The following is a 23,969-nucleotide window of genomic DNA, read 5'->3' as shown; positions in this document are numbered from 1 at the left end:
TTTTTACTAGAAAGTTTTTCTCCATTCTAGAATACTTTTATTGTCATTTAGTTTTCCTCAATAATAACATGTGCAAAACAAATATTGCCTGTGACTCTAGGAACTGACTTGGACATTGAAACCAGGATTGCAATCCACAACCACAACACACTGGACTGAAATCTCGGATCCTAAAGCATACGTTAACTTGATGAAAATCAAAACTAGTGCTTCTATCGCATTAGATAAAATGCAAACAGCCTTCTTGCACATGATTTCTCAATGCATTGCGGGCAGCAAAGAAGATTTAGGAATAGTATTTCATATTTCTGTCGTCTTCCACCTGAAACGTCCGTGTGCTCAACATTAACAAAGAGATCTTTCACAAAGTAGCAGTGTATATGTGATGGTGAAAGGAAGGTACAGAGAGATAAGTGACCTACAGAGGCCGTCAGGAAGGCTGTGGCACAGCTGAGAGCAGAGCTCTCATTGTCCCGGCCCCAGCCTTCTGCTTCAAGCACAAGGTCAGTTTCCCTGGTTGGAGAAGCACGTAGGAGGTGTGACAGAGAAGTCTTCTATCCCACCTTTTAGGAGGATAACTGTTTGAAATCTTACGAAGAGAAAACCACATTCAGCTGTTATCAGGTTTGGTTGCCAACCTAAAACTTGACAAGCTAGTTGAGAATTACGAACGTGTTTTAGAGTATCTGGACGGCATCTCATTGAAAGCTGGGGTACAGATTTCTAACTTCAAACGTTTTACACAATTCTAAGCAGGCACAGGAATTACCTGAAAGCTTCTGCTAATTTTCAGTTGACTTCCAACTGACAACATGCGATAACTGAAATTACCTAGCTTGCCATAACATTTGAAGAGAGTATGTTTCTTTGACCCAGGTCTATTAAGGGACAAAAATGAAGACAAGAATCCAAATTTAAAGCAACACTCAAGTGCTGGGAACCTATTTGAAAGCACTATGACAGCAAATATATCAGCATTAATTTATAATTAAAAATTCAGGAAAAAGTAAGGTGAAAAGAAGGAAAAAAGAGGCTTTGGGAAACACGTAACAGTCACCAAGTTTGCCTTACTCTAATTAGAGAATGGTCCTGGCTGGCATTTCCAGGCTCTGTAATGGCACTGGCATGTCTGATTTTGCTGTAAAATTCTGATCTTATTTTTGTTTAATGAAATTTACTGTCCTTGGTTAAAAGGGTTTTTTCCATAATAGATTCACCTTCTATTTATATGTAGATGAAAATGATCTAACTTGAGATGGATTAGTCCAGAGACATTAAAAAAAGGGGGGTCTGTTTTGTGCAGAAAAACTAGTACAGTCCATTTGCAGTTTAACAAAACACTAGGATCTTGTTGCAAGGTGTATAAAGCTAGATGTTCTTCTTTTAGTTCTAGGACTGCTTTCAGGTTATAAACATTATGAGCTGTTTTTTCTGAAAATTAATTGCTATGGATCCAGGCCAGTGTGGTCAGGTGAAAAGCAGCACAGGGCAAGACTGAGTAATGAGAATTTCAGTTAAGCCTTGAAACACATTAATAAAGGCAACACCTTAAAAAATATGTACATACATACATAATGTATATATGTATGTTTTAGATAGTTTTGTATTTCTGGCAATAACTGTGGTTATTGCACAGAGAACAGTAATTTGTCCAAACCAAACCATAAATAATTAAGGCCAGGATTTCGAAATCGGATCTGTGTGGGTGGATTTTTGCACCCCCGCGGATTCAATGGCAGGATCAAAGATTAGGAAAGCCAGAAATACACTCAGAATCTGAATATTGCTGAAGTACAGCACCTGGCATTTCCAGTGCTGGGAAAGGTCTGTTTTCACTGCCACCCTCCCACCCAAATGCCTGACGAACAAACACTTTCAAAGCAGCAAACAATCATATTCTTGTCTCACCCTCCCCACAGGAGCCAATTCTTACCGCATCCATTTCTTTGAGTTACGAGTTAGGGCTAAGAAACAACAGAGCTGGCATTTTGAGTTTCACTTCTCCTTACTAGTCTAGTTAAGTTTAGCTTAAAGCCCTCTTCCCCAGCTACATATCAAGCACTGATTTTTTTTTTTTTTGACTTTCTAAAAAATAAAGTGTTTATTTTTATTTCAGCTGTTCTGAAAGTCATCAGAGAAAAACTACACCCATTACTAGCTGATAGTACAGAGCAGGAGCAGATCTGCTTGCTCCTGCTGAGGAAGTTGTTGACAGCTGTCGCACAAGAAGTCACTTGATGCTGACAACTGGACCATAACTGCCCACAGACTGAACTTCCACTTTTGGACAAAATTACGGAGGATGCTGTCAGGTTCAAGCATCTGAACAGAGTAGCTCTATTTGCCCAAGTTGATCAAAGGACAGACACGAAGAGATCACAGCACTCTGTTGTTACCCTGGTATCCTCCTTAGATCTTGGTCAGGTATTACGTGATTGCAGCACATCTATGAGCTTTTAACACTGGTCATCAGGAGACACTGCAGTCACTGTCCTGTCCTCTACAAATCTTAAGAGTTGCTGACTTGTTTTTTCTCTTCTAGAAATCTGAAGAAAATAAAAATCTGCTATTCTCTTCAACAAGTCTTGGTCACATTTTCCTCTTCCTGCTCAGTATGTCCAGAAGGTAAACGAGGGAGGTTTATGTCCAGCAGGCCTTTATGTGGATGACACTCAGTCCCTTTCAACTCAAATATGTCTGTCAAATACTCTAGCAGTAACTAGAAGAGAAACAGGCTATGAATGAAGGCTATACAGCTGCAAGTCAACCTCACTAAAAATGAGGCAAATACTGGTTGTAGAAACTTAAAAGGTAATCGTGATGATGACTGCAGCTGTCCCTGGGGGTTTTTTGAGCGTGCGTACGTTGCCAGGGTGTCACGCACGTGTGTACATGTCATACTATTTTTTTTGCATTTTTGGTAAATTTGTGTTTCTCTTGATACAAGAAAATTTGTAATTTTGGGGAATCTTGACTTAAATCATCACCGGAATACAGCTCCCATTAATATGGGATAAAAGGGAAAATACTATGGCCAACATTACGGACAGAAACAGTCTAGATGGTGTCCTCCAGTTGCCTTAATTTGTGGGAGAAATTCAAAGCTGATCAACAATTCAGCTGATTTCCATGGAAACAGGATTTCAACTCATGAATCAAAATCATTTGAGGGCCAACAATCCCAAACACAGATTATAAAAATATTTTTACACATTGGGATTCTGAAAATAAAAGGCAAATATTTAAGCAGAATAGGAATAATAAATTCACAAGGGACTTGTTTTTCATCATCCACACTATCTTTGTTTTGTATAGTGCATATCTACCTTGTATCTATACACGTACATTCTTGGAAGATTTCATTAAAAGCCCTAAGGATCAACACATTTTCATGGTTTTAATATCTTAAATAACTTAAAAGCCAAAAGCACCTATATGTGGAGAAGACACATCAGCATTAAGTTTAGTTCAGCGCCACACCACAGGCCACCTCAAGATCTGGACTTAAACTCCGCTGGTTTAGGGAACAGCTAAATACATTTTTACTACCCTTCCTAGTGGAAACATTATCAATAGCATTCTCTGCTTCAGAATTATCACTTCTCCTGAATACCCACAAAAAATATATGATTATTTCTCTGGAATACATTTGGAGTATATGATTTCTCTAAGCAAACAGGGCTCGCTGTTATACTTTTCATAGAATCATAGAATGGTTTAGGTTGGAAAAGACCTTTAAGATCATCAAGTCCAACCGTTAACCTAAGACTGCCAAGCCCACCACTAAACCATGTCCCCAAGCACCACATCTACACGTCTTTTAAATACTTCCAGGGATGGTGACTCAACCACTTCCCTGGGCAGCCTGTTCCAAGGCTTGACAACCTTTTCAGTGAAGAAATTCTTCCTAATACCCAATCTAAACCTCCCCTGGCACAACGTGAGGCCATTTCCTCTTGTCCTATCCCTTTTTACTTGGGAGAAGAGACCAACACCCACCTCGCTACAACCTCCTTTTACGCAGTTGTAGAGAGCAATAAGGTCTCCCCTGAGCCTCCTTTTCTCCAGGCTAAACAACCCCAGTCCCCTCAGCCGCTCTTCATAAGACTTGTGCTCCAGACCCTTCACCAGCTTCTTTGGACACCCCAGCACCTCAATGTCTTTCTTGTAGTGAGGGGCCCAAAACTGAACACAGTGTTCGAGGTGCGGCCTCACCAGTGCCAAGTACAGGGGTACGATCACTTCCCTAGTCCTGCTGGCCACACTATTTCTGATACAGGCCAGGATGCCGTTGGCCTTCTTGGCCACCTGGGCACACTGCTGGCTCATATTAAGCCGGCTGTCGACCAACACCCCCAGGTCCTTTTCCTCTGGGCAGCTTTCCAGCCACTCTTCCCCAAGCCTGTAGCGTTGCCTGGGGTTGTTGTGGCCGAATTGCAGGACCTGGCACCTGGCCTTGTTAAACCTCATACAGTTGGCCTCGGCCCATCGATCCAGCCTGTCCAGGTCCCTCTGCAGAGCTTTCCTACCCTCCAGCAGATCAACACTCCCACCCAACCTGGTGTCATCTGCAAACTTACTGAGGGAGCGCTCGACCCCCTTGTCCAGCTCATTGATAAAGATGTTAAACAGAACGGGCCCCAAAACTGAGCCCTGGGGAACACCGCTTGTGACCGGCCGCCAACTGCATTTAACTCCATTCACCACAACTCTTTGGGCCCGGCCGTCCAGCCAGTTTTTTATCCAGCGAAGAGTACACCCATCCAAGCCACGAGCAGCCAGTTTCTCCAGGAGAATGCTGTGGGAAACGGTGCCAAATGCTTTACTAAAGTCAACATCCACAGCCTTTCCCTCATCCACTAAGCGGGTCACCTTGTCATAGAAGGAGATCAAGTTAATCAAACAGGACCTGCCTTTCATAAACCCACGCTGACTGGGCCTGATCACCTGGTTGTCCTGTACGTGCCGCGTGATGGCAGTCAGGATGATCGGCTCCATAACCTTCCCCAGCACTGAGGTCAGGCTGACAGGCCTGTGGTTCCCCGGATCCTCCTTCCGGCCCTTCTTGTAGATGGGCGTCACATTTGCTAACCTCCAGTCAACTGGGACCTCCCCGGTTCGCCAGGACTGCTGATAAATGATTGAAAGTGGCTTGGTGAGCACTTCCGCCCTCAGTACCCTTGGGTGGATCCCATCTGGCCCCATAGACTCCTGTGTGTCTAAGTGGTGTAGCAGTTTGCTAACCATTTCCCCTTGGATAGTGGGGGCTTCGTTCTGCTCCCCGTCCCTGTCTTCCAGCTCAGGGGGCTGGGTACCCCGAGAACACTGGTCTTACCATTAAAGACTGAGGCAAAGAAGGCATTAAGTACCTCAGCCTTTTCCTCATCCTTTGTCACTGTGTTTCGCCCCGCATCCAATAAAGGATGGAGATTCTCCTTAGCCCTCCTTTTGTTGCTAATGTGTTTATAGAAACATTTTTTATTGTCTTTTACAATTAGAATCATAGAATCATAGAATCATACAGGTTGGAAAAGACCTCTAAGATCATCGTGTCCAACCGTCAACCCAACACCACCATGCCCACTACACCATGTCCCTAAGGGCCTCATCTACACGTCTTTTAAATACCTCCAGGGATGGTGACTCCACCACTTCCCTGGGCAGCCTGTTCCAAGGCCTGACCACTCTTTCAGTAAAGAAATTTTTCCTAATGTTCAATCTAAACCTTCCTTGGCGCAACTTGAGGCCATTTCCTCTTGTCCTATCGCTAGTTACTTGGGAGAAGAGACCAACACCCACCTCGCTACACCCTCCTTTCAGGTAGTTGTAGAGCGCGATGAGGTCTCCCCTCAGCCTCCTCTTCTCCAGGCTAAACAACCCCAGTTCCCTCAGCCGCTCCTCATAAGACTTGTGCTCCAGGCCCTTCACCAGCTTCGTTGCCCTCCTCTGGACGCGCTCCAGCACCTCCATGTCCTTCTTGTAGTGAGGGGCCCAAAACTGAACACAGTATTCGAGGTGCGGCCTCACCAGTGCCGAGTACAGGGGCACGATCACCTCCCTATTCCTGCTGGCCACACTATTTCTGATACAGGCCAGGATGCCGTTGGCCTTCTTGGCCACCTGAGCACACTGCCGGCTCATGTTCAGCCGGCTGTCAACCAGTACCCCCAGGTCCTTTTCCTCTGGGCAGCTTTCCAGCCACTCTTCCCCAAGCCTGTAGCGTTGCCTGGGGTTGTTGTGGCCGAAGTGCAGGACCCGGCACTTGGCCTTGTTGAATCTCATACAGTTGGCCTCAGCCCATCGATCCAGCCTGTCCAGGTCCCTCTGCAGAGCCTTCCTACCCTCCAGCAGATCAACACTCCCGCCCAACTTGGTGTCGTCTGCAAACTTACTGAGGGAGCACTCGATCCCCTCGTCCAGATCATTGATGAAGATATTGAACAGGACCGGCCCCAAAACTGAGCCCTGGGGAACACCGCTCGTGACCGGCCGCCAACTGGATTTAACTCCGTTCACCACAACTCTCTGGGCTCGGCCGTCCAGCCAGTTTTTTACCCAGCGAAGAGTGTACCTGTCTAGGCCGTGAGCCGCCAGCTTCTCTAGGAGAATGCTGTGGGAGACAGTGTCAAAGGCCTTACTGAAGTCCAAGTAGACCACATCCACTGCCTTTCCCTCATCCACTAGGCGGGTCACCTGGTCATAGAAGGAGATCAGGTTGGTCAAGCAGGACCTGCCTTCCATGAACCCGTGCTGGCTGGGCCTGATCCCCTGGTTGTCCCGGACATGGCTCGTGAGCACCCTCAAAACCAACCGCTCCATGATCTTCCCCGGCACCGAGGTCAGGCTGACCGGCCTGTAGTTCCCCGGATCCTCCTTCCGGCCCTTCTTGTAGATGGGAGTCACATTGGCGAGCCTCCAGTCGTCCGGGACTTCCCCAGTTAACCAGGACTTCTGGTAAATGATGGAGAGCGGCTCGGCAAGCTCCTCCGCTAGCTCCCTCAGAACCCTCGGGTGGATCCCATCCGGCCCCATAGACTTGTGAACATCCAGGTGGCATAGCAGGTCATGAACTTCATCCTCTTGAATTATGGGGGGTTTATCCTGCTTGTCGTCCCTGTCTTCCAGCTCAGGGGGCTGAGTACCCTGAGGATAACCATTCTGACTACTAAAGACTGAGGCAAAGAAGGCGTTGAGTACCTCAGCCTTTTCCTCATCCTTGGTGGCAACGTTCCCCCCCGCATCCAATAGAGGATGGAGATTCTCCTTGGCTCTCCTTTTGTCATTAACATACTTATAAAAGCATTTTTTGTTGTCTCTCACGACAGTGGCCAGGTTGAGTTCTAGCTGGGCTTTTGCCTTTCTAATTTCCTCTCTGCACGACCTAACGCGATCCCTGTACTCTTCCTGAGTTAGTAGTAGATTAAGTTCTAGTTGGGCTTTGGCCCTTCTAATTTTCTCCCTGCATAACCTCACGACATCTCTGTAGTCCTCCTGAGCTGCCTGCCCCTTCTTCCAAAGGTCATAAACTCTCCATTTTTTCCTGAGTTCCAGCCAAAGCTCTCTGTTCAGCCAGGCTGGTCTTCTTCCCTGCTGGCTCATCTTTCAGGCGCGTGGGGACAGCCGGCTCCTGCGTCTTTAAGATTTACTTCTTGAAGAACATCCAGCCTTCCTACGCCCCTTTGCCCTTCAGGACGGCCTCCCAAGGGACTCTGTCAACCAGTCTCCTAAAGGGGCCAAAGTCTGCCCTCCAGAAGTCCAAGGTGGCAGTTCTGCTGACTCCCCTCCTTACTTCTCCAAGAATTGAAAACTCTAATTTCGTGATCACTATGCCCAAGATGGCTTCCAACCATCACATTTTGTCTCAGCAGTAACTGAGGCTCTTGCAATAAATACTTGCAGTAATATTTAACATTGGCAGTGACAAAGCTATGTAAGAATTAGGTTATTCCATAATTTTCAATATTTCACTGAAGGAGGTTTTACCATCCTCTTTCAGTTTATACAATTTCTCATAGTCTACAGAATAAAACCAAATCTGCAAATACCCAGTTCAGCTCCAAGGATACAGAACAGTGTGTGGTATTCTGCGTTATACCAAAACTGCTTAATTTGTTAACGTTTTACTGTCTAGGAAGAACTTTTTCAGATCACATAACTTGGAGAAATTTTAAAACCTCTATAAAGATTGTGTAGTGTTAAGAACATGACATAGCTCAGATTTTAAATATATGAAAATAAGAGAAAAAGTTTAGCAAATTGTTTTTCAGCTCTTACAATAATGAACAGATTCCCTTCCAAACTGAAGAGTAGCAAAAAAAAAAAAAAAAAGATAATTAATTCAATAGCTTTAACTGAAATTACTGGGAGTCCTTCCATTCCATTCAATGAAAATTTCATCTGGCACATATCTGGTGGTTTGTTCATTTGCTTTTTCTTGCAAATATCTTTATTATTTAGTCAGATCTTGAAGATGGTTGAATATTTTTCCATTAACTTTTCAGTTTTATGCCCAATTTTCTTTTCAAATAAACCACACGTACTGAAGATATATAATGAAACCTAGCAGAATACTTCAGAAATGTGTATTTGTTCTGCTATGGTTTATTTATTCTTTCTACATATTCCTGGGTTTAAGAAACCTTCAAAGCACTACCAAAAATAAGACAGCAATGTTACATGTAACTTTTTACACAAGTAATCAGGATTTCCTAAAGATAGCTTCTAATGAAAGTCAGGGTGTTTTTTTTTTTTTTACACCACCTTTTCTGATGCAATTATATTTAATCACTGTTAACAGTCAAGATTTTTAGCAGCTAAATGAAGTATACTGTATTAGCTTAATAGCCATATCTTTCTCAGACTTTTTAAAACCTGTTTTTCTTTTCTATTGGAGCAGAGAGCTAGGGGATTGCAAACTGCCAGGGATTCTTTTGTAGACTGAAATGGTTTAACTATGTCTGCTCATATAAGAAGACAACTCTAATTCTCACAGGTCAAGAAAGAGAACAAACAGAAACTACATTACCTTTCTACCTTAGCCAGAAGCACATATTCTCAGAAATGAAACAGGACAGAAAACATTAGCTGCTGTACCAAAAATATACAGACATAAAATAAAATAATTCAGGAAATTTGAGACCCAAATCTCTTCAAAATTTTCTAAAAAAGAAAGCCTGTGCATTTAGAGCTAAACTGGATTAATCCATCACTTGACTCAATACCCCAAAGAAAATGTGGCACATAGTATATTAAGTTAATAAAAAACAAACAAATGTACAGCTAATAAGTCTGAAAATTCAAACCTTAAGTTCCTCATTATAAAAGCCACAAGTGACTTTCTAAGCAGAACTATCCAAACCACTATGCTTTGTCTCTTGGGACATCAGTTTTCCTTCTCATCTTCTTTGCTGCTTTTGTACTGATGTATAAAAGTTTAGTTGTCTGGGGCCCAACCATTTTCGGGAAGCTTTGAGCAGTCACCAGTCTAGTGATGAGATGATCATACGTGATGAAAGGACAAGGTTAACTCACAATTTCTGAGTTAGTGTTAGTGTTTCATGTACCACATGATGAATAACAACATCAGAGGCCCCTATTCTTCTAAAACGTAATTGGCCTTTCTTTAGAGAACCGTGTACAGAAACACAAAAAAATGGGGGTAACATTCAGGTCATGCTCACATAGATTAACTCCCTGGTGCCTCTTTCAAATATTATCTTCCTACTTGTCCTCCTCTCTCTGAATCGCAGACAGGTCACCACAACTTTCTTTTTGACAGCTGTTGTGCTTTTCATGCAAACATTTGGTGACTAACTAGAGGTTGCTAACCTAAAGACACCTAAAGGCTGGCCTTCATCGCCACCAGTTTGATTTCATATTCCTTCACACACGTTGAACTGCAGAAGTGTCTCTTGTTTCCTGTTCTACTGAAACAGAACGTGCTTTCACCTTGCTGAAGCCCCGCCATACTGCCTGTTAGTTTCCTTCTGCCTCCTCTATCTCTGGCCGAGGACGAGAGAGCCCACGAGGCGTCAGCCAGACACACACGGCACAGTCTGGCTGCTCACTGAATTATGCTCTTGTGACTCCATTCCTACCAGCCCCTAATGTTACTTTGCTTTCATACATTGCTCACAGCCTTCATCTCACCACTGGCCCGGATGGTTGCCTCCACACAACCTGGTCGCACCCGTCCTGCCCTCTGCTTCCCAGCGGTGCCTTGCTGTCACTCCCCGCAGCAGTGCTGCTGGCTGGCTCCACGTCCTCACCGCCATGCGAGTGGCTGCTGATCCACGAGTGTAAGGCAAGTACAGTTGTTGCGATCAGTAGCTTAAAACATATGCGGCAACCACTTTCTGCAGTGGACACGTGCTACAAGATGTTGAATTTGCTTAAGCCTTGCTGTAAATTTCCTCCTGTACCTTGGAAATTTCTCTGTAACTTTAAGTACAGCTGCTTTTTCACAAAAGAGGCTGCATGCAGCACTGAGACCTCAGTAATGATGATTTCCACGCTCCTTCCAGTACGTGTTCAGAGGAGCGTACCAGCACACTACCACAGCGGCATACTTCATGAGCCTGTCTCTGCCCCGTTTCCTGGATTCATTTTAAGCGTAGCTTATGTATTGCAAGAGCAGCCGTCGTTTTGCTCCTTTCCCTGGACAGTTCAGCTGTTCTTGTTCTTTGATTCATTCCTTTAGGGTTAGATGTCTTTTTCTCAGCAATTCCCCCTATAAACTGGAATCACATGTCCCACAAATGATCCTGTCTCTAATTAGGAGATCTTTTATGTCTCTAAAGTACATGTGCATGCCAGAATTCTCAGCAACACGATGCAAGCATCTATCCTCTTCCCTGCTTCTTGCTTTTGGGATTTAGAGAAAAGTATCCCTCTGATACCTTGTGTATATTTTCCTCAAATATTTTCCTCAGCTGTTCCAGAGTTTGTGTATTCATTCCTGGCAATTTTATTTCACTTTTTCATTTTGTCCTGTGAAGATGTGAAAAAGCTGTACCTTCTCTTTGTCATTTTTATTCCCTTTGTCAGGTTCATATACAGACACAATTCTTCCACATACACATGAAATCTTCTTGGCTTGGAAGTTTCACATTCTAGTGCTCTGATTCCTTGCAGGGGACTAATTTGCCCATTTCTAGGTGCTGTTAATCAGCTTTTTTCCTCTCTGTGGGTCTCTCTCAGCCTGCCTGATGCTAACCATGTTTCTATACACAGTATGCTAGCTAAATAACATGAGGGCTCCATATTTTTGCAGCCAACTTTAATACGGGTATTTGGAGAGCGTTACTACATATAATATGCGGATATTTCAGTCAGGTGCAATGCGAATAAAATATCCAGTTTTTCAAACTGGCAAACTAGGCTCCTCTTTCCAAGTTCCAGTTGAGTTGCCACAGCCACAGTGACAGGAGGTTGTTCTGACAAGCTTGGCAGACACCTCCAAATCTTCTGAAGTATCCTCCCTCACCTCCCTCCTGCCTAAGTATTACAATTCTTTTCCTAGACTTCTAACAATAGTGTTTAAGAAAACTACAACATTCTCTAATGGAGAGTTTCGTAAGAAGAAGTGATGGTGTCAGTCAGCCCCAATTGCAGATAAACATTCCTGCTTGAAAATTTCTGGAAGCATTGCTTGAACCTAAACAAATCACCTAGCAGAATGATTTTTCTCTTCTGCAGCACAGCTCCTCGACTCTGTAGCAGACACAACCTGTGTCCCCATTAATTTGTGCCTCTAAGAGCTTCTCAGCTCCATAAGCTGAAGGGAAATTATGTCTTAATCAAGTACATAAGCTCTGAAAAATAGTCAGCGGCTCTGCTCTGGGAAGATGCTAAAACCCGTAGGAACAGAGCTCCCTCTCAGTCCCTCCTGCTGGGCTAAGTTGCTTTGCAGGTGCAGAGTGCCTCGCCGCCTCGGGTTGAGAAGCTCCACTGAGTCACCACCAAGGGTGCTCCTGCCTGAGGCATGGCATTGAAGTGCTCTCCGACCATCCACCCTCATTTCGTAGGTGGAGGTGGCCATTAACATTCACATGACAGCCAGCACTTCAAAATGGGTCACACACAACCACCCCCGGAGGGACTGACTGTAAAGCAGACACAGGATCCTTAGATCAAGTACACGAGCCAAACAACGCTACACCTCAAAGAAGTAAAAACATTGTTTAATGTACTTTAGGAGAGTAAGTGAAAATACTGCAAACAAAGACGTGAGAATTGAAATAGTTTTGTGAGGTTACTGTATGCTTAATTCAACTTGGCCGTAGAGAAATATCATCAAGCCACACCACCAAACAACGCCTCACCTCCAACTGCTCTTCTCTCAGCAGAACAAAGGTGCTGGAATTCAATCCTCTTGGAAGCGTAAGTGACAGCAAATTTTAAGGGCTAAGATCAGGGATTGGTGCAGGCCTTTCTTTTTGCAAATGCAATTTTAAGGCTCGATGTAATTGTTGCTAAAAATAAGGTAACAGAAAGGTTCCGGTCTTGCACTATAATGAACTGCAGGCTCAATTGTTTGAAGAAGTAAAATTGCATTGATGAGACTGGATCAAAGACAAATGAAAAATCAGGTATTTCCTCTTGAGGGTAAATATTTTAGGAGGGTCATGCTTGAAAAATCAAGCAGCCCTTACTGCGGTTTAAAGGCAGAGAGGTTTTGTAGTCAGATTTATTATCAAAACAACAACAAAAAAATGAAATGGGCACATAAAAATGCCAGTGTCAGAAAATGCTCAAAGAAAACCAAACGTAGCAGTTCTATTACCAAGTGGAATGTGCGACCAATCTTGCTTTGTTTTAGAAATTAGCTGCAACATGGACAACAGAACGGCATTAGTAACAGCTACAACTGTCTACCATCCCCAGGCAGTAAACCTCCTGCAAAATTTCAGAGGCACCACTCATTTTTAATTCCTTGCCAACATACACACTTGTCATGATTGTTGGGATGCCAACCATTTCATGACAGAATCCAAACAGCAAGAATTTTTAATCCGGGGAATACTCAGAGCAACTTACGTCAGTCCCAGCTCCTCATTCCAGAGTCTGAGAATAATATATCGCACAGCTGTTACAATTAAATCTAATATACACTTAAAATTATTTATTCTTTCATGCTTTTATTTATAAATAATTGTTTATTGTGGCCAGTTTACTAAATCTGAATTTTGTGGACACAGAATTTCATTGTCTAATAATACTCAAGAGAACAGAAATTAAAAAAAAGAGCAGGAACGCCAGATAATTGCTTGAACCCAGATTGTACAAAACCAGTTTTATAGATGTACCTTCTGATTATGTCAACCATCTTGGTAGCCCTAGACTCACTCGTGATTTGTGGAGCTCTTCCACAGAGAGCTGAGTGGTCAAATGGCATTGATTAATTTCATTTCTAGCTGCTAAACCATATCTAAAATTGGGAAAAGGCCACATTGCACTTTCTTTATATTATTATCCTATAATCAGTATCTGTAGTCGGAGCAGTAGTGCTGCTTGAACCTATGAATTTAGAGCAGTCTGTGCACCCATGACCACAGCAGTTCCACATTTCCATTAGAAATAACATGCCCTTAAATTTACTTTTCACCAACAGCACGCACTCTGGAGCCTTCATATAGCAGAAGCCGTTCTCTCCCATAAAAAAAGAATTCATTTAAAAAAACCCCAACAAAATAAGAATCATATCCTGTATATCACATGTTCAGATTTAATCAAAGAATACCAGATATCACCTGTAAAAGAGCTCCAATATCTTCAACGTACCACCTTCTCCTATTCTGCTATCAATCTCAAGAATTGCTACAGCCCCCTGATAGGCAGCACATCAGGCTGGAACTGTCTAAAGTCTTCAAAAATATGAGACGAGAGATAATGACCTCAAAACTGGTAGGGTTTTACCCACCATCTAAACCTGGTTTCTTAAAAGCATACCCAAAATGTCCCTCCTCTCAGGCCACCTGAAGAGAGATATTCTTCATTCAAGGTCCAACGTAAAGGAAAAATTAAAGACTAGCCTCTGAGCATGTATTATGGGCCAGGCTGTCAGAAGCAAGCGTCAGTGCTAGGCACCGACTGGTAAATGAGAGCAAAGATTAGGTTCCTAATCAAACACCTCCGTGGCTGCGTTACAGGTTGTCTGGATGCTACAGCCACACTAACCAGCCTGTGGGCTGCTCTGTAGGGCTAAGGAACTATCTGAGAGCAGTATTTTAGACCTCTAGGAAGCAGTGAAATTCAATGGTGAGTTTTAAATCAGCTTTAATAAGTTCTGTGTTCTGCAGCAGTAATACCAAAGTTGGGATGTGGTTTCATACCAGATACTTGTTCACAGAAAAGAAAACTTGCCGTATCACCCAGCCATATCACTGAGCACGCCTATAAACTACTGGGGCATGGGTGGAGAAAACCTTGGGAGCCATAAGAATCATTAGATGAGAGACTAAACGGTTAACGAAAGTTGTGCAGGCCATTCAACTGGATGTACCTGAGGTCAGTTTAGCACTAATGCAATACTATGCCTCAAGTACACTGAGGCAGAGCAGAAATCACTTTGAGATACAAGACAGCATACCCCACAGCATGTCAAATACCTAACAGAGGAATTCCTCACCACACAGCTAAGTCCAGAATGATTGTATTTAAAATTGTGGCTACTTCTTAGGGGAGAACGTAGCATGCACCTTTAAGATCCCTTTATTTATTCTCTGAGGTGCGTTTAATTTACTAAAAAAGGCATGCTTCTCAATCCATTTCCCTGAAAGTATCGAAACCACACAGAAGCCCAAAGACTGAGTGACATAATGTCTGATACAATATAAAGACAGAATTGTCTTAACAGATTCACCTGTCACTGATGAACTGCAGTGTCAGACTAACATTTCAAATGAGAATACTGGCAGCTTTTTCACATCCCCTTTCTACCCCAATTTTGACCACTCTCTGTAAAGAAATACACTAACTCATATGCATGAGAAACGATGATGTTAACAGATTATGATACTTCCTAAAAAGAGACAACTGACTTCCAGTTTTTAATCAGCTTTTTTAGCAGAGACAATTTAAAAAATAAAAAAATTTGCAACAGGAGTCAAGCTGCCATGCTGCTATTTTAAGACTGGCTCCAACAGGAATAAGCTGAAATACCAATGTGTCTCATTTAGAAGTAATACAGGTGTCCATGATGAAAGAGCTTTAAGTCCCAAAACACAAGAATGAGACTAAGCTTCGGATTTATACAGCTCTGCTTCCACTAGTTAGTTGAGGATGCTTTTGGCATCAATTGCATACACAGGTACAAAACATTATTAGCAATCACCTAAGTAATTTGATCTCCAGTGTGGCATCTGTCAGGAATAGCCACATGTTGCTAATGCTCTTCTGAACTGCAGTGATTAGGCTGCTGGTGTAAATAAAAATACAAAGCTTCAAAACCAAGACTCTTAAAAATTCAGCACGGAATAATGTATCTGGAGTATATGATGACTTAATTTTATTTCCTTCAATGTCAACGTTTTTAGTAAAACCTCACTGGTGAGGTTTAATTTTGATTTTCTGCTTGTATATATTTAATAGCTTTTAATAACTAGGCCATTCTTATTGCTGACAGTGAATTGAAGAAACTTCTTTTTATTAGAAATAATAATTCCTGATGCATTTTGCAAAGCAGGAACACAGAAGACACTTATGCATGTGACAGAGGTGCCTCCTGTTAAAAGTAGCACACCTCTTCCCAGTCAATTTAACAGGCACTGATTCCAGTCCCAAGCAATATGGGTGTGCGGGTCATCTCCTGTGAATTCAACCTGCCAGGCGTTGGGTGCCCAGCAACAGGCACTCGCCATACCTGATGAACAGGATGTAGGCACTTATAGAAACAACCCTTCCCTTCAGAGCAGGTTTTTAAAGTAGGTGGGAAAAATCATCTATCTCACTTCATCACCTACGGAGAAATTACACTCCTAGTGCTTTAATGTAGAAACTATCAACTCATCTGATGTCTACTTGTCTCAGATTTTGCTTTAGCTGGGTATGTAGCTTCCAATGATGAGAATTCATGTATGCTAATCACTGTTTGTTTAAAAATTCAGTTTCATTGATTACTAATATAAGCAAGTTATTGGAAGTACTCAAGTAATATTATGAGACTATGAAAATATTTGGTAGCCTATTTGGTAATTTGTAAAAATGTAATATCTATGGAAAATACAGAACATGACTTTTACCAAAATAATAGAAGGATTATGACTTACCCAAAATACTCTAAAGTTAACATTACTGCCTTTCTAGCTTTCTCCTGGTTACCCACGGAATATAATTACCTTCTTACGCTATTCCTTGCAAGCTCCTTTTGTTCTTTGAATCTTCAAAATAAAATTTCTTTTTTCAATGTTAGCTAGAGCTGAGCCACTTTTTCCTACAGAACCTCTTGCACAGGAATTATGTACAGAGAGAAAGAGCTACATACTGAAGACCACTGTCATATTTATTTAAGCCTGTAGACATTTTTCAGAACCTATCAGAAAAAGGTTTGAATTACAAGGAACATATATTCTTCTCACAATCGCTTTTCAGCTGGAGATTCAATCAGCCAACTGAGTGTACGAACAAGGATTTATATTTAGAGGACTGAGGAGAAAAAGATTGCAGTTAAAGCATAAAGTCCTCAAAATTTATAAAATGCCAAAGGTAAGACTGCTCTTGTCTCAGAAAAAGCTAACTGTTTTGACTGAAATTGCCCTACCACAGTAAGTCTGAATAATATGCTCCGCACTGAAAGTTCATCCGAAATATTTTAAGTTTGGCAATGCTCTAAGGAACTGAAAACAATGCAAATATGAGGCAACCAGCTTTCCCTGCTTTACTACTATCATTTTAGTTGGATGGAGAAAGACAGTACCTTTCCAGTTAATTAACTAACTTGAGGATGTGTCTTAATCTTTATGTTGCATACTGGATTTCTATTCCAGCACATTCCTTCTCTGAAAAAAATAAGATTATCAGTCATTTCCTGTGGACTGGAAAGAAATCCAGACTTGAAAGGCTTGCAAGAGCAATTTAGTATTGGAGCAACTGCATTGTCCATTTTCTGTATTCATTTCTCACCAGCCGAGTTAAGATCTCTTGTGTACAAGGGAATCTGCTTTTCACAGGTGGGTCTAAAGCTTTTGGTATGAAAAGTCCAAATTATTCAATTTCTTATGGAATTACAAAGAAAACTGCAGCTGAGAAAAGAAAACCCCACACAACTAAACCTCTTTCTTCATCTGAGCACATGTAAATTAACTTTCAAGAAATGTAACAAGCACCGGGTCAGCCTTTCCCCTCTGCTAGTTCAAGGATTTGAGAACACCATGCTCCCTAGGCCAGAAACTGAGAAATCAGAAATGAGCAAACTTAATTTGAATCTGCGTTTGCATCTGTTTTCAAAATGCCTCATTTCTCACTTCGCAACAGGTGAGACAAGAACAGATTTACTGATTTCTATTTCTATTTCTATTTCCACCTGGAGCAATGCAGCATCAGCAGCGTTGCTGACAGTCAGCTGCACCTATCAAGGACGTGGGAAGCATGGGAGAACAGTTTCTCCTCCCCCTGAGAGTATCCAGAGCAATTGTATTTGAAGGAACGTTTATTGGGCATTAAAAGACTTGAGGTATGTTCCAAAAAAATCCTCCCACAAATACACAAGAGAGAACCAACAGAAGAGTATTGAATGTTAGTTAGCCCAAGACACAAAGGTTAGTTTTTACAAAAGAAACCATATTATTACTGAGGAAATTGTGAAATAAAATAGCAGTAAAAAGAAAGAAAGTGTTACTCTACCATTCAACAGGTTAGTATTTATTGTACAGATTGCAGATGTTCTTCTGCCTACAAATTTATTTTAATTAACTCTTTGTGACAATATCATTGGGTGTTACCTGGTTTTATTGTTAGCTGGGTTTCTTCCTCAAAAAATGACCTTCAACCTGCAGAGACTTTAAACTTAACAAGATTTCATACATTAGAGATCTTGGAATAGACCACTTCCTTAAAAGTGCATGAGGAACAAGTTTTAGGAGGTTTTAATTTAGACTCTGATCTTGCAATTTCTTCTGAGGTCTAGTCCTAAAGAGACATACGTATAACTAGACTTATGTACATCAGAGGTAGCAATAATAACTCACTATTTTCTTAATAAGAACAACCATCTCTTAATCAGACTGATTTTTCCTCTCTCTCTTTTTTTATAGGAAGATTCTTATGGTGAGCTATTTATGTTTTAAATTCAGTGTAAAATATATGAACACCCAAATCTTAGCTTTTTAACAGCATTGACATAAACCAAGACAAGAATCAGCAAACTGGTAACATTTAATCAATGGAAGTCATTACTCGATACAATTATTTTAAGGCCTTGAAACTCACAACCCCCTGGTACCTTTCCAGCAGATATGCACTGCCCCAAACAAATGTCCCTAGTTGTTGCAGAGATAAATGGTCTTCACAGCCAACAAATACACGCTATTTTGGACCAAGCTGTGAGAGGAATCAAATCATAGACTCAAAGGGCCCTCAGAGACACTGTGTTGCTGGCAACTCTCTCTCTTACACCCAGCGACCCTCCAGAATTGGTAATTCAGCTGATCTCAACTGTCTCAGAACTGACACAAAAGATGCACAACCCCTCAAGTTAAAAAGTCCGTCACATATAGGGCTTTGTCCTCAGACACAGTAAATCCAAAACACATTTATGTATTTGTACACATGTATGCATGAACACACATATATTCACCCGCATATGTGTTTCCTGTGCAAAACAAAGTAATATCATCCTATGCCAGGATTCCTGTTCAGCTTTATCATGTTCTTGATTTAATCCATAGTTGGACCACGCAGGCTACAGATGAGTCCAATGGATTCATCAGCAAAAGGGTAATTTACACTTGCCATTTATAGAAATAAGACACTGATGTAATGGTTTTATAAGTCTTCGCACGTTTTCATTAATACGTCTGGTGGTCTGGGGAGTGCAGTGGTACCAGTGTATGGCTATCGTTTTTATCTACAGCAGTTGGAATGATAACAAAAAAAAATATGCATGCTTTTCCTTTATTGCAGATATAAGACAACAGGAGGATAGGGGACAACCAGATTTTAAAAAAAAAAAAAAATAATAAATCTGCATGCTATTGATTCTCCCACACTTATTACCAACTGCTATGTTTTCTACCACAACTATTCTCTTTGATGTTAACGAGAAAGATGAGATGCAAAGGCTGCAAGAATGCTTATGCCCGTTACTGTCTTAATTATAAACTTGTCTGACTATAAAAAAATGAAAAATAAATTGTTTGTATGCCCTGGCCAAATTCCTAAGGCTATTATATGAGCATTCCATTATTTGTCCTAAGAAGCATTTTATATTGCCATGAACGTAAACACCTGCAATATTAAGAACTATACCCAATATACATTTAGACAACAAGGTCTTTGGCATGAATTTTAGCTATATATATGACCTGAAACAGAAGCAGAAGAAAAAGACTCATGTGTACGAGAAAGTATTGATATCCCTTGGAAAATGCTCTTTATATGAAATACTAGGACTACAGTCACAGAGGAGGTATCCTGATGACACCCCAACAATCTGTACTAAATTGACATAGCAATAAGGAAATAAACTGGAAGAATTTAATTCACCAAATGTAACATAATGGATACCACTACTGAAAACAAAAACACTAAGAACAAGGCAACAACATTAACTGTATACAGTGCAAATATTTCAGCTATTTCTCAGGAGCTAAGCAAGCCAAAACATATCGTACTACTCAGCGATTCATACTCTCCATACTCACACTAAAAATTATTTTTCACGGTTAAACACTTCTGTACTTTGGCATATATTATCAAAAAATAAAGAAAACATAATAGATGTTTTCATTTTTGAATAGCAAACAATTTCTTCAAATATATATATATTTAATCCTGGTAGTAAACTTGGGCTTGTTCTTGTTTCTGTTTTCATTATTTTAACAACTACTGCATTGAAATTTTCTTACATGGAATTGCTCCTATAGCCATTTCAGTATAGAGGTCAATGCACAAACAGTATCTTCTTCTCTGCCCTAGAATTATACCTTCACACTTCATATCAGCTTCTATTTTACAGCTAAGTTATTTGTTCTTTTTTTTAACCTTACCCCAAGTTTCAGAAGAATCTTCTAGGAGTCCTGCAGACAATGTGATAGAAAACTTCTATTCGGCTACTTTCATCCTGTGTTTTGAATGACGGTTCAGATGAAGAAGAGCTTTTTCAGTGTTAAACCGTAGTTCTGCTGCTGCAAATTTCACACTCCTTACAGGGAGACTACATCCAGGCTGATACACTGAAAAAATAATTAAAAAAAAGAGAAAAATCTTCCACTATGTATAAACATGTAAATATGTATCAACTGAAGCAGCAAATGTCTGTAAGAGTTTTCTTTTTTCTGCTTTTGTAGCTCTTGGGCAGGGTCATCAATATTAGCTGTAAAAGAAAGGATGCCTGAACACTGCATTTAGATCTCAAACATACAAAGAAGTATGTACAGAAGTGCGAGTCTAAAAATCAAAGTTTTACAGAAACATCCGTTTTTAAAAATTGGGTCCTGTATCAGAGTGCAGGCAGGGAAGAACAAGACATTTTAAGTGTACACATTTTAACTTTGAAAGGGCAGCAATTCTCAAACAATTCCCCATACAACGATTTTATTCTTTTTGTGTCCTTTTCATCTACACGCTGCTAGATACTTCTCTATCTTAATCCATTAGCTTCGTGATTGCACTGCACAGAACAACACCCTTTGTCAGGAGACTGCACTGTACCATGAGGAAAAAGCAACAGATCGAGCAATGCGCACATATATTTCCAACCGCTCTCTATACAGTGAGACAAACTGTAAGAGAAAAGAAGTTATCTGCATTGTAAAGCAGGACAGCAGTATTGTTTTGAACTGTACGCTGCATGCATTTCAGCGACGTGAAAAGGACAAACACCTGCTTTTTGACTTACAAGTCACGTAGTCTGTAAAATAACAGAGTAAACCTGATCTGATGATTGTCCAGTATAGGAGTAACAGAACCGTTTCTCAAGCATCTTGCAGATTATTTATTACAAAGGTTTTCTAGTATGAGGAGTAACTGTGTTACCGTCATTGGCAGTACCTCACTTTGTAACTGTACAGCCTGTAAATTCACACTGGAGATTTCCTAAGGACACTGCAGTGTTCAGGAAGCCAGAGATGAAATCAACACCACAAGCTTAGATCTAAGATAAAAATAATTAATGGCTGAAGAACTATCACGCTTTTTAACTAGAGAAGGGCCTCCTCCACAAAGCTCGTCTCTCATAAAAATCCATTCTGCAGTTTGCGAGAGAGGGACCAAGCCTGGTGTGCTGTGAGAGACTCATCCCCATCTGCAGTGTGTATGTGCGAACTAGTCATCTCGCATGATTCAAATCCTGCAGAGATAGGAATTCCAGTTGCCCTGTTCACACAGATGCTTATGGACAACTCAAAGACTCCTTGAGCCGATATTTGAGTATCTTGACAATTTAATCTTCAGTGGTTATTACAGTGCAAGATTTACCTTTAAAAATGCTTGTCCCAGATAGGTTAAATATGTCATAAACCCCCACATATATTTAATAAAATTAATTGTATTTTAATATTTAAATTATATTTAATAAAATTAAATATATGAAATATTAAATTTAACTGCACCCATGTAGAATACACAAACATGCAACTTTCTATAGAAACATATATGCCATTGTACTCGGCAAGCAATTTATATAGTGTCAGGGTGATTAATTTCAATCCATACTTCTAAATGCGTGTCTTAGAGCATTAATGTATACTTTAATTACTGTGCCAAGCAGATGAGCACACAATAGCAGCTATCATTTTAGAACTTTACAGAGATGGTTCACTATTTGAAAAAACCCTTCTTAGATGAACATTTGCTTTACAAAAGCAACAGGCTCTTGATCTTATCAATGTTGCTTAATTTTAAAACCAAATCATAAATTTCATGATATTCAGTATTGTTTCTAAAGCCTTGGCTCCTGCAGTTATGCAATTACAAGGCACTTAACAATTTTTAAGACTAAGTATATCTCTAACGCTTGTGCTTAAAATGTGTATCTCAGCAGTTCAAAAACCACCCAGCAAAGTAAAAGAAACTCTACAGCATTTTAACATCTTACCGCATTTAAAATATGTCATGATTTTCGAATCCAGGCTAATATTTTTCTAAATTAATACCTGAAATTAGTAATGCCACACCATTAACCCAGGAATCTGCTGAGAAGGCCAAGGCCAGGCCAGCCAACAGCATCAGCTCCTGGCAGTGCTTCTAGCTGATGGTCAGCAAAAATACCGATATACCTTAGAAGAGGTTGGAGAGAGCAGTATGGCTCATGTGCGGCCACCAACCCTGTCCAGACTACAACCATCACGTGGACCTGCATGTGATAGCCCCAGCAACGTCCAGATAGGCCTCCTGTGTCACTCATCAGCTTGCTGAGCGTTACCGCAATGCAGATAAAGGAGGACCCCAAGACGGTCAGGGGGCTGGAGCATTCGCCCTGTGAGAAGAGCCCAAGGGAACTGAGTTTGCTCAGCCTGCAGGAAAGAAGGCTTTGGTGATAGCCTTCCCATACCTGAGGGGAGGTTATTGAGAAGTCAGAGCCAGGTTGTTTACAGTGGGGTGTGGTGGAAGAACAAAAGACAACACACATAAGTTGAAATATGAGAGGTTCAGGCTGGAAATAAGGAAAAAATTTTCTGCCACGAGGTTAGTCAAGCAATGGAAGAGGCTGCACAGAGAGGTTGTGCAGTCTCCATGCTTGCAGGCTTTCACGACCCAACTGGATGAAACCTGAGCAATCTGGTCTGATCTCACAGCTGACCCTGCTTTGAGCAGGAGGTTGGACTAGACACCTCCTGAGGCCCCTTCCAACCTGAAGGATGATCCTATGATCATTCTATGTTGCTGATCATTGCTGCCTAACCAGCATGTTTTCTGGAGCTAGTCTCTTCTCACAAGATTTTATTTACTCTGTTCACTCCTTAGAGCTCTTACCCTGACACTCTTCAGGCCCCAAAAGCGTGTCTTACCTGCCACCAGTGTTTTTTTTTTCTCTAAGAGCCAACTATTCTTTCAGGCACTTGAATCCCAAAGTATTTTAGCGAATACTCTGAAATCCCTGAGTTGATTCTGGACTGCAGTTGTTACTAATGAGTAACCTTCCTACAGTATCAACATACAAAACAGAGAAGGATACCTGTAAAAATTTTTCCTCATCATGAACAAAATCCAACTTAGGACATTTTTCCCATATCTTTTCAAAAAATACAACCCCATACCTGACCTTGACATATCCTTTCTCATGGGGGTCAAATCAACTGCTAAACTGCTGGTATAAATCTATTATTTTTTTCCTGCATATGTTCTACATTTTCAGCTCCCAAAGCATACTGCTGAGATCAAGAACAGCCCTATGCAGGCAAGCAGCTTCCACATATAACAGAAAATCAAAGCACATGCACAGCAAGACCCATAAATAGATCTCCACACATGTACCTGTTTTTATGACTACTGTAACACAGAGTGTAAAAACATAAATATGACAATATACAAAGGAACTGGGAAGCAACAGTGTTGAGCTACCTAGAACTTCAACCATCTGACACTGGAAAATGCTTGTTTGGCTCTTACATGAGGTCCCGGGTACATTTTGGTACACAGAGTTCATTAGTCAAGTCTAAAAATAGCGCAGAGTAAACTCATTGAAAAAACTTAGTAGGAGTAGTAAGAAATACATAGTTATAACAGGCCACCCCAAAGTACTTCTAAACACAGTTAGCACAAACCTATATACTATACTATACTATACACTATACTATACTTTTATTAGAAGT

General features: G+C 41.1%; 1 long non-coding RNA gene across 2 annotated transcripts in view; it reads right to left on the bottom strand.

Moving 5' to 3' along the window:
- The window catches only part of LOC142087681 (uncharacterized), a 112,185-nt gene that overhangs the window by 63,367 nt on the left and 24,849 nt on the right, over positions 1-23,969 (bottom strand). For both annotated transcript variants that reach the window (XR_012675558.1, XR_012675559.1), the window contains one exon: positions 20,205-20,390. This is a non-coding gene — a long non-coding RNA (uncharacterized LOC142087681). The remainder of the gene's footprint in view (positions 1-20,204; positions 20,391-23,969) is intronic.

Source organism: Calonectris borealis, chromosome 1, assembly GCF_964195595.1.
Source record: "Calonectris borealis chromosome 1, bCalBor7.hap1.2, whole genome shotgun sequence".
Lineage (NCBI taxonomy): Eukaryota > Metazoa > Chordata > Aves > Procellariiformes > Procellariidae > Calonectris > Calonectris borealis.
Note: the sequence above shows the minus strand (reverse complement) of the source record. Positions and strands in the feature narration are given on the sequence as shown.